Source organism: Tyto alba, unplaced genomic scaffold (genome assembly GCF_018691265.1).
Source record: "Tyto alba isolate M040663 unplaced genomic scaffold, T.alba_DEE_v4.0 Super-Scaffold_16, whole genome shotgun sequence".
Taxonomy (NCBI): domain Eukaryota; kingdom Metazoa; phylum Chordata; class Aves; order Strigiformes; family Tytonidae; genus Tyto; species Tyto alba.
In genome coordinates, this window is record NW_024881278.1 from 20,859,402 (window position 1) to 20,874,348 (window position 14,947).

General features: G+C 42.2%; 1 protein-coding gene across 6 annotated transcripts in view; it reads right to left on the bottom strand.

The window, feature by feature from the left end:
- Positions 1–14,947, bottom strand: part of TRERF1 (transcriptional regulating factor 1) — a 105,345-nt gene that overhangs the window by 63,786 nt on the left and 26,612 nt on the right. For 5 of the 6 annotated variants that reach the window (XM_042789740.1, XM_032989135.2, XM_032989133.2 and 2 more), the window contains one exon: positions 10,804–10,859. The exons of the other annotated variant lie outside the window; for it this stretch is intronic. The gene's annotated coding sequence lies outside the window, so the exon portion shown is untranslated. The remainder of the gene's footprint in view (positions 1–10,803; positions 10,860–14,947) is intronic. 6 annotated transcript variants of the gene reach the window in all.

The window sequence follows — 14,947 nt, forward strand, 5'->3', positions numbered from 1 at the left end:
CTTCACAAATCTGGCACATTTCATTTTCCTTGTCATTTAAGAGATACACACAAACTATTTGGTATTAATAGTAAGAACACTGTGCACTTTGTAAAGCTTTATTCAAAGCATCCTGTGATCTTCCACTGAAAGCATTAATTTAGCACCTTCACAGTACTTCTGAGGCACATATTATAATTCATCTCAATAGGTGGAAACTCAAGAGGCATGTTTAGGCTAAAGTGACTTGCTGTTGGGCTAACCACCAGAACTTGTGTCCCGCCTCCCCAAATTCATTCTGTATTTGAGCATTTCTGGCCAATGTTTGCTCCAGCACTTTCTGCCCCACATATAACTTCTTCTGAAGCCGTCCCTTCCCTCCTCTATTACCACACCTATATAAGTCTCTGGCAGAACTTCCCAGACATCTTTCTTCCCCCAAGGATTTCCTCAGATTAAGTAATTAAATCATTAAGGAAGAAGTTGATCACCTGCTAAGGAAACTACTTATACAAACAACATTCTCACCAACAGCAACCTGTATGGCTGTGTTTCTATGCACCAAATACCAGCTGCACTGGCTGAAGGCAAAAAACCCCTTCCAAATGAAAAGAATAATCTCAGGGTCTGGTCTTTAAAAAGAATTTCCCTGGATAAGGGAGAGACCGATAGTAAAATATCATGTAAGTCTCAATTTGTTTTAAACAAGAGAAAAAGAACATCGGTCAGTTTCTGTCTCTCTCCTTCAACTATTCTTCAGCTACTATTACACAATTACATAAAAGTGTATTACTTTACTAAGAAGTAAATATAAACATAAACAAAAGAGGACAAGCAACCAGAAAAGGATGAACACTTTAATATTATGGCAACACGTGAAAACATAAGGAAATAATTTCAAATTTAATCAGTAGTGGAAACCAAAATCATGTATGAAAAGGTGGAAAGCTACGCAAACGTGGATTTGTCTTGCATGACAGACAGCATGGGAGCTCCTAACTGTACATGACTCACTACTGCCTAAAGAATATTACTTGTTTTGATTCTTGCACCAGGATCCATCAACATGACATCTGGTCACACAGCCCTCTTCCTTTTCTTAAAACAAGTACTTCAATAATGCAAGATACTACCTTGTCATGAACCACTGCCAGCTATGGTTTTGCTGAACAGTGGCCATTACTACTTTTACTCAAACCTCATGCAGTAACAGATCTCACCAGAAGCCAGTGACACAACTTCAGATTATCCTACAGGTGACCCTTAAGAACCTGCTAAAATCTAAATTAAACAATAATTTTCACCTCAAAAATTTCAGCCACAAAGCATCCTCAAGACTCCACTCTTCACTAGGGTATTCAGAGCATGTCTTCTCATCCCTTTCATTCCCTCACATGGTGTCTGGAAACTGGAGAAACAAGAACACGCCCTCATCTGACTCCAACCCTCAAACCAGAACTGAGGAGTAACAGCTGGTCTCCCAGTAAGAGACACATGGAGCACACGTTTATCAGTTGCTAGAGAGATAACACAGGCAACCTTCACTGGCTCTCCAACAGCCTCTCTTGGTAAAAATGGTAAGTTTTCTAGGCACCATGGTTCCATCCAAAAGATCATCAAAGGAAAAAGTTAAACAGCAAGCTGCACAGGGACATCCCAAGCCCATTCTTTATGTTTTTCAACCAGTAAAAGCTTAGTCAATACCCTCCTAGCATTGTGTCCGACAGCACTACTGCAATTGAGCTTTGTTAGTGGGATCGATGGTGTAACTTGTTCAACTTCAGAGAACACATCTAGTGAAGACTTCATCATCACCCCCTCTTAAGGCTACAAAAGGGGATGATATTTTAAGCTGCAAGCCAGCAGAAGAAAGCAGAGAGGAAAAGGACAGGAGATAATTTGTTCTTCCAAGTTGTCTATTCAGGGAGTCCAGAGGAATTTTAAGTAGGATACAGTCAAGTCTACTCATTTGCCTGTCTTTTTAGTAGCACAGACTAGGATAAGAGCTAGAGAGTGTACACTTGTCCTTTGTGTAAAAAAAAAAAAAGCATGCAAACATTAGAATAACACTCAAGTTTTCAAACTAGCAATTATTTATTAGGCACAAAACTAATCTGAGCCTATGACTGGTAGACCAAACCCAGAGTGTTCCCTAACCATCAGAAGATGGCTTTGGTGGGAGGGTACCATTACTCCATTCCCCCAGGCTTCCCACACTGCCATAAGCAGTTTGCTCAAGTCACTTCAGAAACAGGCAGTGATCTGCATGAAATGAGGCCGTGTACAACATCCCTATGGAAGGTCTTGACCTTTTTTAATCTCTAAGAGGTGTGTTCAAATACTACGCTCACAGTCAATTGTTAAAATAAATCATTAAAGCAGTACGCTGTTAAGGCTCAGTATTTGAAAGGAAAGGGCTAAGCAAGTACTAAAGCAACAAGCTTTTTTACCTCCTGACAAAATGGAGGAGGAAAAACAGACCCAACCCTGTTGGCACACTTTGTAGACAAATTCCTTTTGACAATTCATGAACTTTTTTCTTCCTCCTGTTTAACAAAATTACTTCAACAGTATAAAAGTTGGCAACACAGCTATCACAGAAAAGGAAAGTTGCTCTATTCCTTATTGGTAAGCAGTGCACACACACACAAAACCCCACCCACAGGAAATGGAGAGCTATTCATTTAGTTTTAGCCAAGTCTGTGTGAGACTGTACCTTTTGACTATTAGTTCATGGTAAATGTGCAACTTCTGGTACTTAATCTCGTACAAGAACTAGACCAAAAAAAAGTATCAACCTTAAATTTTACCTTCAAAAAAAGAACACAAGTGGTATGAATACAATTCTCTAGAAAAATGCTACTTAGCAAAACCAAAACAACTACTCCCCCACATACATGCAATAAGAAAGAATTCAAAGCTGTAATTATGTTCACACAAATCAAAAGTGCAAAGCACAAGAAGTTCAATTTAGGGATTCAAAATCCTGTGTTATCTCTAATGACATCATGTACCCCCCTTCCTCTCATATTTTTTCTTTGTTTTTTTGAGGGCCTGATGGGATGCTGTCCACTGCCATTACCAGGGATCTGAAAGAAAATACGAAATCACTTCTCGTCATCTGCACAGAACATGAAACCTGGAGCAACGGTAAGCAAAAATGGAATCCGGTTACCTTCTAGTAAAGTATATTTCTTGTTAGGTATGGTTTATCTGAACAACAGCTGGTTTTAATACAGCAATAACACAGAGTTACAAACTCCTAGGAATAAAAAAAGAGCTGCGAGAGTTACCCTTGGAGAATTGCATTTGGGAAGGCAACAATCCTGTAAAATAAACTGAGGGTCATGGCAGACACAATCTAGACGCTAAACTTCCTGCACAAATCTGCAGCTAAGCAAGGAAATGTAGCTTCTGGACGGATAAGAACATTATTTTGTATAAGGCAAGGCAGGGAGGGAGAGTATTATCTAAAGAACAATAACAGCAAGGGCGACATGCATTTCTGGTCTATTCACTTCAGAAAAGTAAATACCACAAGAACAGCTAAAGATTCAGAAAATACATCTTATATCGAGAGTTTTTAAAGTCTGCATATTTGGCTTATCAGAGAGGATAATGTTTATCAGTGACTTACCGACAAAATGGCTAAATGTTTCTACCAAAATTTACTCAGAAGATAAAGAATACATTAGCCAAAACTGGGCCCCAAAGAGATACTGTCAGGCAGAGGAAAAATTTTTGAAGAGTTCAGAATTAGTCTCCTCTGCCTGACTGTACATAATTACAGTTGATTGATATGATGTGTAGTATGTTCAGAAACTCATCGACATCAAGCTTGCAAAAATCAGTATCCACATGAACCACCCTCTATCTCATCCAGCTGACTAAAACCCCCTACAATTCCGCTGGCATTTACATCTTCCCCACTTTGCAGCAATGCTACCCATTTGGAAATACAGACCTCTGCATTTAGGTAACTCCAACCAGTATGGCTCTTGGAGTACATCACTTCAGAAGCACCGGCTGCTCCCTACACACCAGGGGAATATTAAAATCAAAATTCATTTGTCTTCAGAGTGCTCCACAGCCTCAGTTCAGGGTATTCAAGGCCTTTCCCAGAGCTCCAGGACAGACTGCGATCCACTGTTCTGCTGCTCTAGCTAATGTTAATTGGTGCTGGAGACTCAAATTTTTGTGTGGCTAAACGAGGAACATGAAGTGATTCCCAAGTAGAATCATTCATGGCAGGTATGAGGACCAAAGTTTACAATATCCAGGTCTTCCTCTCTCCACTTTTTAACTCATAGTGGCTAGTATTAAGCAAAAAACACTGGGATGATATATTACATCCCTCCATGGATAAAGAGAAACAAAAAAAGTTTACTGTACTACTACTACAGTTGTGAACAAAGCACATAAGAATTTCTATAGCACAAAATAGAATTGCCTAAAATTCTTCTGGAGGGAAATTACTGTAATTTACAACTGGGACATGTCACCTTCTGTCATTTATAGTCAGGAGTAGGCATCTGTAAAGTAACAATAGGAGTTATGGACTCACTGTAGAAATTACCGAGTGAGAGTTCATGATCTAGCTAGTAAGACAGGATGAACAAGTGCCAGAGGCTCATTCTGGGGACAGAAATCTATGAATGTATTTCATAGAGTATGTTTTCTAAATCTAAAGCCCATTCCTTGGAGTTTATGAAGTCCACGAGTCATGAGCAGCTCCTGTAATTCCAAGGCATGCTGGCTGAGCATCAAGAAGGCAACCAGAGAGTAAATGAGAGTGACGGCTGGTTTTGCTTTTTGGGCTGTGGACAGACACCCAGCCAGCAGGAGCACCGACAGCTGCCTGCCCCATACAACCCCAACACCCGGATGGGTGGCCTAGGGAACGCCCTCAGCCCCTCGACACATCAGCTCTTCCTAGGTACCTTAACTAGTGTTTTCCTTTAATTTAAATATCTAGGAGTTTTTTAAATTAAGTTTAGTTTAATCTCATATGTGAATTTTGCAACTTTTCACTCACTGGGCTCCCCCCAACTTTATTTTAAATTTTTTTTTTTTTTTTTTTTTTTAAAAAAACAGCAAGTTACTGGCACATCTCAGGTTGGCAACCAAGCCAGAGCCTAGAAGCTACATAGCCTCCACACAGAATGGGTTTCAGAAGAAAAAAGCAGAATTTTTCTCCATCTCACTACACCGGCAGCAAACCCTTAGCTTCACTGCTAGGATTTCACCTTTGGCCTCAGTTAAAATTTCCCTTTTAACTCTATCTGGCACCCTGTCTTGAATTCACTTGGGAAAGGTTTGATAGGAAGAGAGGACAGTCAAGAAAGGAGCTGCAGAGAGGAAGGAAAAGGGGAGGTGAGAGGTCCAAGATTCAAATGGTCAGTAGTGGTGGTTAGCACTTCAGTACCGAGAGTCAATCTGATCTGTTTCATATGTAAACAATAAAAAAAAAAACCAAAACCAAAACCAACCAAACAGTCCCCACAACTTGTTGTGTTCTTGGAGCCAGAGTTCCTTAACAAAAGCTGAGAGGTCTCTCCATAGGACCTCCTCCAAGGCAGGACATTGACATCTGAAGCACAATAATTAATCATTTCAACAGTAAGTTACAAAGGAGTATCATCCCCCTTTTTACTGACAGGGGAGCTGACTAATAGAGGACCAAGGGAGTTGCCCAAAACCACAACACTAGTCATTAGCAGAGCTGCAGTTAGAAGTTCCTGGCTGCCAGCGCTATTTTCAAGCACTGAAATTGGCGGCCGCCCCACAGCCCCAGAGCCGGTACCCGGCGCGCTCACCGGGTAGAGGGGCACTTGCTCCCCACGCCGTGCCTCCAGGCTCCAGTCACAGCACCAACACCAGAGAAGGGAGAGCGAAGGGTGCGTCCGGCCAGGGTGGTGGGCACAGCCGTGAGCAGCAGTGGTGATGCCCACGTCACCCTGCTGACCTGCTCCGGCAGGCACGCACCCCAAAAGGGGCAGCTGCGACCCTCAGGGGCTGTCCTGACGCTCCCCTCGTGCCTGCATGCCCACTGGAGCCCAGAGAACTTGGGTCAGGAAAATAACCCCAAGGAGAAGTCAGAGCTAGTGGTTTTGCCAGGTTTAATACCCTGCATTGGCTCCCTGGGTGGGGTGGGGTGAAAGACGGGCAGCACACATCCCAGAGGCTGCAACGCTAAACTATACCCCATCTTGTTTGTGCTTTACGTACTCCGAGGGGAACTTCGGATCAGTTCTCTTCTCAAGCAAAAGCTAAAATGGCTCTTTCCATCTTAGCCCTATAGCTTTAATGTGCATTTTACAGTACTGATTTTAGTTTCTCTTAATTGCTTAGTCAAGAGTGCAAAGTTACTTATATCTTACAGAAGCAGCCAGCTCCCAGTGAGGATATTCTACAGCAAAAGGTGGCCTTTTTTGTAAAGGTAGTTTGAAAATTATTAAATAGGTTAATTTTCCATCTCAGTATTTACGGAAGCAACACAATTCTTATAACAAGCAGCATGGGAAACGTAGTGTGACAGAGATGGGGAGGGGGAAGTGAGTATTCCACTTTTACATTAAAAGCAGAACCACAGAAATTTACTTTTCGTAACATGATTAGTCTTAATTTATATATACACTTACATCTAGGCCTCTGTTACATTAGCTGAATGTATTCCCCTGCCTTCTATATTCTGCCTGGTACCTGCCTACACGGAGTTCTCCAGACATTCCTTCCAACTCACTTGAGCCTTTGAAGCTGACAGTTACCTACACATTCAGGCACTGAAGTAATTTATTCTTTTAGAAGTGTTAAGCATTTACAACTTGCAACATCAGATTGTGAAAATATTCAAATTTTCTGGAAGAAAAAGAAAAGGAAAAAGCATTTACCTTGATGTCTACATTTACGTAGATATTTTCTCCCCCACCCCAAACTTTGTTATCTAGAGGCTTTTCCTTATGCATGAGAGATTTCCCATTTTTCTCCCTGTGCTTTCCAGGTACTTTCCACACATCGTGACAAAACAGCTAAATAACACAAGAAAAGGAATTCAAAATACCTGTTACTGTTTTATTCAAATTAGCTTTCTTATTTTGAAAGTTTTTCTAAGATGGCTTCTGTGGAGACAAAAATATTCATAGCCAATGTCAAAGGAAGTTATTAAAACTCATCTAGCAGTGATGCAAGAGTTTTGCACTGATGTGCACTAACAGAAGAAGAAACCACAACGTACCAGTTTAGGCAGAAATCATTCCTGGACTTTGCCTCAGTTTGGTCTCATCAAAATCAAGTGTTACTCCCAGGAAGAAACAACAACAAAAACACCCAAAATGCAAAAAACCACAAATACTTCAACGAATTACTGTAGTTCTGCATGTGTTAAACTAGGGTTTTCACTGCCAAGTCATTAAAAAAGAACAACCAGAAAATGTCTGCAAAACAGATTGCTATTATAAAATGCATTAACAGCTATTAATAATAGAATATACATCAACCTACTGTTTTTCAAATAATCAATATTAATTGGCAACCTAATCTGGAACTGTTAAGGCAAGCAACCTCGGAGCTAAGTCTAAGCTAACGGCGGGTGAAAATAGGCCTGATAACAGTTACTTCCTTGTCATTTCCTTCCAAAAATGACACAATGCCGTTTCAGCGATTAAAGTAATTTTTATCTCATAAACGTACCTCTGAAAATAGATTAGGCCTTGTACAATGATTTTATATTTATGATCCAAGCTGTTGGGCAGACCTCGTGTGAAACTTGACTTGCAGTTCACAAGGGCTCCGGGTTCGTTGGAAGGAAATAAGATAAAGGCACAGGGAAATATGGGGGAAGGAAACAAAAATATTTGGCGAGAGGTCTGGCACCCATCAACATTGCTGCAAACTCGCCAAGTCTCATAATTTCATCGTTACGCTTCAGGCATATTAGAAGAGCTATTATTCATTGTTTTTATTCGACCCCATCACGTAATCAATAGGACGGATGCCAAAAGCCAGCCATTACAAGGAAGTCACCATGACTAGTATTAAAATAAGGTTACCCCCTGCACAGACTGGACCATCTCTCGTTGCTTTAAATGGGACTAAAAGATAGCAACCCCTTCAATTGCAGTGGCAGCAAGAAACATGCGACTGCTTCAGAAGTACTCCGCCAGAAGAAACAGCAGGGAACGGGTCAGGAAATATCCATGAAATCTGTAAGCAACCAAGGTAAATAATGGACAGAAGGCACAGACAGGACCTGAGGGTACATTTGGGGCAGGATCCAGATGCCTATCTGGGAGGATGGAAACCCAAACAAACAGGGAGAGGGAGTACAGAAAGGGAACAGAAGGTTAAAAAATAAAAAAAAAATAAAACACTGATGCTGTAGTAGTAAGGGACAGCTGAAAGAATGAGGGACACCTGACAACTGTGGCCTTGAGAAGAAGCATGACCAATACAACCACTTCTTGCGACACAAGAGGACTGGGAGTGGGACAGTGGCCTTTCTCCAGATCAGGTTGCTGGGGAAGAGGTAAATGAAGCCCTCTCAGATAAATAAAAATGAGATGCACACATTCATAGCTCAGGATTAATTTCAACTCTGAGAAGGTATCACACAAAATGAGGACATACTATTTTCTTCTAGAGGCAAAAGATGAGAGCAAGTGGAAAGTGCTACTTCTTCCTCCCAGAATCTCATTTCAAAGCCAGCCCTGCAATTGCTAGGGATCTGGCTCATGGATGTGCCTGGGGCTGGCAATAAAGCCACAGTGAGAAAAGGTGTCATGGCCTCAAGCTGCAAAACTTGCTAGAAACGGAGCCTCCTCGGTGGTTGTTTTATGAGGAAAGGGGAGAACAAGCTCGCCCTGGGAAAGACGGTACAATAGCAGCAGCTGCTGTGCCATAAGAGCTGCCCCTGTTACAGCACACAGATTTATCAATATCCACTTCTCAGAACAGAATAGTACTTGAAATTAAACAACTTAATATATAATATATGTATAATACATGAGTAGTAACGTCTTAGGAAAACACTAGCAGCTGAAGGAGTATGACTGAAGTGCTGCCCCACATGCATGCCAAAGAAGCACCCAGTATTGCACTGGCACTGGACAAATACACTTCTCGGTCGACTGAATCTGCTAGAACAAACCAGCCTGAACACAAGCATTTCCACCTATCCCATCCTGGCAGTGTTGCTTTTTGGTGAGTGGGTGGCAATGGCCCAGCCTACAACCGCAGCGATGCGGGTAGCAGGCGTGCGATGAGATGGCAGCTGAACTGCCTGCGTGAGGGGGGATGCCGGCACAGGTTGGGCTGAGCACGCTCTAAGAAGTCCTGAAAGCAATTTTAATTACCCATTATTGGAGCACAGGTAGACCGGTTCCAACACGTGCAAGTGAAGAAGATCGTTTACATAACAAACGAGGTATGCATGTGAGGTGCTCTGTATTATAGGGCTGCAGATTGCAAGACCTCTCACCTGAAGAGCTGTATTTTACCAACCATACACATACGAGACCACCTTTGGGCAGAGAGTAAGCCATTAAAATATTCGTAACACAATTCAACAGTGCCATGAAAGAAGGTAGTTTGAACGGACAAAATGCCTAACACTTGCAAAAAAAAACGTAAGCAGCAAGCAAGTCTTTGATTCTTGCATACTCTACACAGTGCCAAAAGCCATTCCATGCTTTTGGTTCTTGCTTGGGCAGCCACCCTCCAAAGGGAAACTCTACTTCACAAACAAAACTTAAATGGAAAAAAAACAAAACTGCCAAAAATGTCCCCCCAAACCTCAATAGTGTCTACAAGAGGTAAATCTCTGAATCCAATGAGAAAAGAATTTAGTCCTGGTCCTCATACAATGACATCACGCATGTAGCTGTTTCCACTACATTTTCCAACCAACAGACAAAAAGAACAATAGGGATTTTTTGAGGCCTGTAAATGGCACAGAACTCAGCAAGACAGAAGAGAAAAAATGAAACACCTAGGTGATAGAGCTGTATAGTTGCAGGGTGAATCATAGGTTGAAAGACAGTGACAATCCCTATGTAATACTATTACTGTGTTTGGCTGTTTGTTGTTTGAATATGGTTATCTCAACACCTAGGAGTTTTAAAGACATCTAACTCCTCTCTACCAGTGCAATCCTCTGAACCAGAAACTGAAAGAAAACAGAAGTATCTAAGCACTGCCTTTTAAAAACACTGCTATTAAAAAAATAAAAAATAAATCAGCAAACCTACAGCTTCCTTCAGCACACTAGTGACAGCAAATACTAATTTCAAACTCAAATCTAGAGGTTTTCTACTTATATACACTCTGTCCTAATAAAACCAGTCTAAATTAGAAAATACTGCAACAGGAAAAACAAGTTTTAAAGTGTAAAAGTTAAAACAGCTCAAAGATCTTTTTACCTTACAAATGGGGGTGGGGGGGTGGGGGGGTGGTTTGGGCAGAGGAGGAAAGTGGGTAATATCTCAAAACTGATCAAAAACTCTACCACCTCATCTGTTACTTTATATAAAGCTCTAAAATAGTAGGATAAGTATGACCTATCTTGCTAACCCCCCATGCCTAGAAAGGCATACATTTTTGTCTTCTGGACTTTGTACACCAGTTCACCAGGAGAAAGGACTGGGTCAGAAGGTATACAGAACAGAGGTGGTCTCTGCTCGGAGGGTCAGAGGCAGATGTAATTTAAAGATAAGTATCTCAATTATTTGCAGGGTTCTGTCAGGGAAGGAAACAGTTATCTTCAACCTGAACAACAAACCAGTGAGGCTGTTTTGCATAGGAACATGTTTCTCTTACCCTCTCCCTTACCTTATCAGACACATCTCCTCGTCCTATTCAGAATCCAGCAAATCATAAAATTCCATCTGTAACAAAAGGAAATGTCCATTAATACTTCCTGATAACCTTACAACAAAAGGCTGATAAGCAGTCCAAGAGAAAAAGAATTTAAACTTCTGCTGCCATTCCAGTATAATCTACGCCCCAGGCAAGTCGCCCTCCCGACTGCAGCAATCTGGGAAACCTGGATATAAAGGTATTAAAAATGTTGTAACATGTTCTGTAAGAAACTTGCTCTTCCTCCTTCGGCAAGGATAACAGAGGTGGCTAAAGCATACAGGTTGCCCTGCCGAGTCATAAATAAGTCTGCAGCATCCTCTCATTAAATTAAATGAGCATCAAATTACATAATGTGAATGGTTGTAAAATGAGACCAGTGGTAATGGCTAGAAATAATCACAGCGGTGTTATACATCGTGGAGACAATTTTCCATCAGTGTATCAAACCTGGGTAGGCAGCACCTTTTATCTCCAGGCCAAGAAACTGTCAGCATGCTGCCTTTCTTAAATACAGTAAAGCATGCAAGAAACAGATGGAACAAAGCCCTCATGCATGAGTTTAAATGACGCCTATCCTGAACAAATACATTTAATTTCTTAATACCTTTACAAACCAATCTTTCAATGCAACAAAGTTGTTTCTATAGTATAGGTAAACATGACGCAGTCTAGCATACTGGGATCAGAGGAAAGAGTACCATGCACCTAACCAGCAAAACTGCAGCCTTGGAATTGTCAATACGATTTACAGTCACAACAGACTCGGGCTTGAACACTTTCCCATGGCACTGTTCAGAAACGGAGATGTGACCTGCAATCCAGTCAGTCGGTGAGTCACTAGGGCAGAAGAGAGACCTCCTGCCTGGCAACTTCGAAAAGCCTAAGAGTCTGCCTAGAGTGAGAAATATGAATCAAGGATCTAAAAAACCAAACAAACCAACCTCTCCACACAGGCTTTTAGACTTTTCAGTGTCCTGCTCACAAGACCTAGAAGCCTGTTAGTGCCAGGCTGGAAAAGGCCAGAAATGGGTAAGAGTGAAGCAGCACACTGTATGAGAGAATACTATTTAAAAAACCAACCAACCAGCACATAACTTTTCAATCCAATTATCTGGGGGAAGATATGTCAGGAATGGGAGGATCTGAAGCAAATATTTTCCATGTTTGCTTACTTTTCCTGTAGTGATGCTACTAAGAGTATCCCTGTGCCTAAAGTACAAAACTAGATGCAAGGAAAACATTGTGTTTCAGTGGCGTGATGTGCCCAATCTGCACCTTTGCTTTGTTTTCCTCGGTCGCTGAACAGCCACAATGCCCACTGACCCCAGTGGGAACCACACCACAGAAAAGGGACATCCTTCACTGTGCTGTGCTGCCATTTCCCTGACAGCAAAATGGTGACAGCAGCACATGGGTCCCCAGTCAGGAGAGCTGCCAGGGAGCCAGGGTCCGAACTGCCTGCTCTAGGGTGTTTTTCTTTTTCCCCTATCTTTAAGTGTACTTTAGTGTACACTTCAAGTGCTAAAAATAAACCTTTCATCCAGTGAATACAATTTTCTTATCTCCTACTGATGATAATTTATTTTTTTATTACCAGAATGATATGACAATACACTTCCATCGCAATGGGTTTTTTTTGGATTCTTTTTGGTTTTTTTTCTATGAAGAAGAGATCTTTTTTCCATGTGACAGAAAGATTTGAATAAATGAGACCAAGAGCCCACTTGAGTATCCTTACCCTCCTACTCCCCTGCCAACACAGTAAAGTTCCTCAGAGCACAACCTCTTCCTGGATATTTTCAGAGAAACTGCAGCAATCATACAAGAACAATGGGGAAGTTTGTTTTACTCAGAGAGTAAATGTTTTGCAGCTTCCAATGTAAATATTTTAATTAATGGATTTTTTTTTTTTAACTCTCTACTGCCTTACTTGTGTTCACATCCACACAGAGCTAGAAGGACAGAAGCAGCACTCCTCTAAGAGAGAGGAAAAGAGAAATACAACACAGAAAAATGACACATTGACTTCAGAAAAAGCACCTTCATAAACAAATCAAAACTCACTGGGCATTTGCTGGGGGAGATCTGGGACAAAAAGAAAAATGACTCTGCTCATTTCCAGCATCCAGCTGAGGGCTCGTTAGCTCCCATTGAGATAGTGGGCCTGTTTTAATAGCCAACTTGTAGAAAACCACAACCTAATCTGTTTCCAAAACAACATTACACCCAATGACCAGGCTATAAGGAAAATGTGATGACTCTCTTTGCCTCAGCGATTAATATGGTGGCTGCTAACCACCCTATTACTCTGTATCCTTTCCACAAAAACACTCAAATCTCCTCTTAATGATCCATAAACCAAGTGTTGTGGACTCTCTTAGCAGGTTGGGACTCACATTCACCCTCTCCGGGCAGGACTGTTTTGGTACTACAGAAGGTGGCTGGACAGAGATGCCAAGCCATCCTGTACATGCTCCTCTCATGGTTTCTGGATCCAGCAGCACCTCCAGGTGCAGGCAGCTCTTCCACTCCAAACAGTGCCTCTCCCTGAAGAAACCATCTCTTTCCTCTGCCCCCAGATACAGGGATAGAGTTTGGATGCAGTATCAGCAGATGGCTGGTATTCAAGGGTTTTTTTTTAATTTTCTTTTCCAAATGAAGTGGGACACAGATGGTGCTGTTCCTGCTTTCCCAAAGCCTGACTGGAACGTGAACATAGACCTGTCTGAGCTGGGAAGCTCAACCCCATAGTACGTTTCCAAAGCGCTGCAGAAGCTACTGTACGGACCAGTTTAGCCTGAACCAGGCCCACACGTGGCAGTGTTTCCCTTTCCCTGCTTTTATCTGAATGGGAGGTTTTGTTCCTCTTGTACTGACCTCACCACGCTTGATGCCTGTTAGCAACATTCTTCCAGAAGTTCAACAAACAGCTCCATAGAAATTCCCTGTCGCTGCCAGCAATATATATGCTACCCTGGGTAAAATCCTCACCATATCTTTTCAAAAATACTGTATTTATACTCTTCCACCACCTCATGCAAGATGTTGGTTGCATGCTCTTAAGACTTCCCAGATCCTCCGATTCTCACAACCACCATCCATACCAGCAGCTCCACCACCTCCAGGCCACTGTGGCAGTGGCACTTGGCTTGTCACATCCCACTAGGCAGTAGCTAGTGCTGGAAAGGATGGGACGAGGCCCACTGCCCTCTTTCCTTGCAGGGGCTACTAACTGAAGGAGGAGCAAGACCTCCTGACTGCAGTTCGTTGAGAACACACTTCTGCAGTCATACATTAGTAAATGTTAACTACCAACCACTCCTCGGGGATGGGGGCAATGGGGAGAAAGAATGCCTGGCTGTCAATTAAGAGATCCTCTAATTTGATAACAGCAGGAGAAGCTGGGGACAACCAGGAGATTGCTGTTTCTGCCCAGGCAGCCCGAGGCTGGTGCTCAGGCAGAAGGAAAGGGATGGGAGCAGATACATCAGCCCCTCACGGTGTGCACCCACCTTGGCACCTGTCTCCTGTGAAGGGTAAATGGCTACTGAAGGGCAGCACCGGCTGAGAGCTCCCCTGCAGCAGGGTGATTCAGAGACATGTCTTCTCAAGACCTTTCCTGTCCCTGCTAACACTGCAAAATGAAACTAAATCTCCTGAACCTGCGTTTGAGTGTTGCCAACCACTGCTATGATTGTACACGCATGTACAGTATCAGCTTTAGCTTCCATACCAGCAAAGATTTAAAAAAACCCCAACCAAACAACATTTGTTTCCCCATATTCCCCATCAGATTTCCTGGCTATACACACAACACTGAAACACAGAGTAAGAATCAAAGAAGTAAATATCTCTGCTCAGAACAGAGCTCTTGCAAAACAAACCCACACTACTTTTCATGAAGGACCCAAGTGAGGAGGCAGACTTTGCATTAAGCCCTCAATGAACATGGACTCTGGAAAAAGAGATCTCTTAGCAAGTGAATGTCCTAAAGCTTATACTGGTTCTTCCAGCTTCTTCTCTGACTTCTTCCAGGGAGCCCCTGCGTTCGTCTTTTTCATGTGCCTATTTAATCAGCAACGTGAAACTCGTACACCTTACCGGTGTCTCTGTG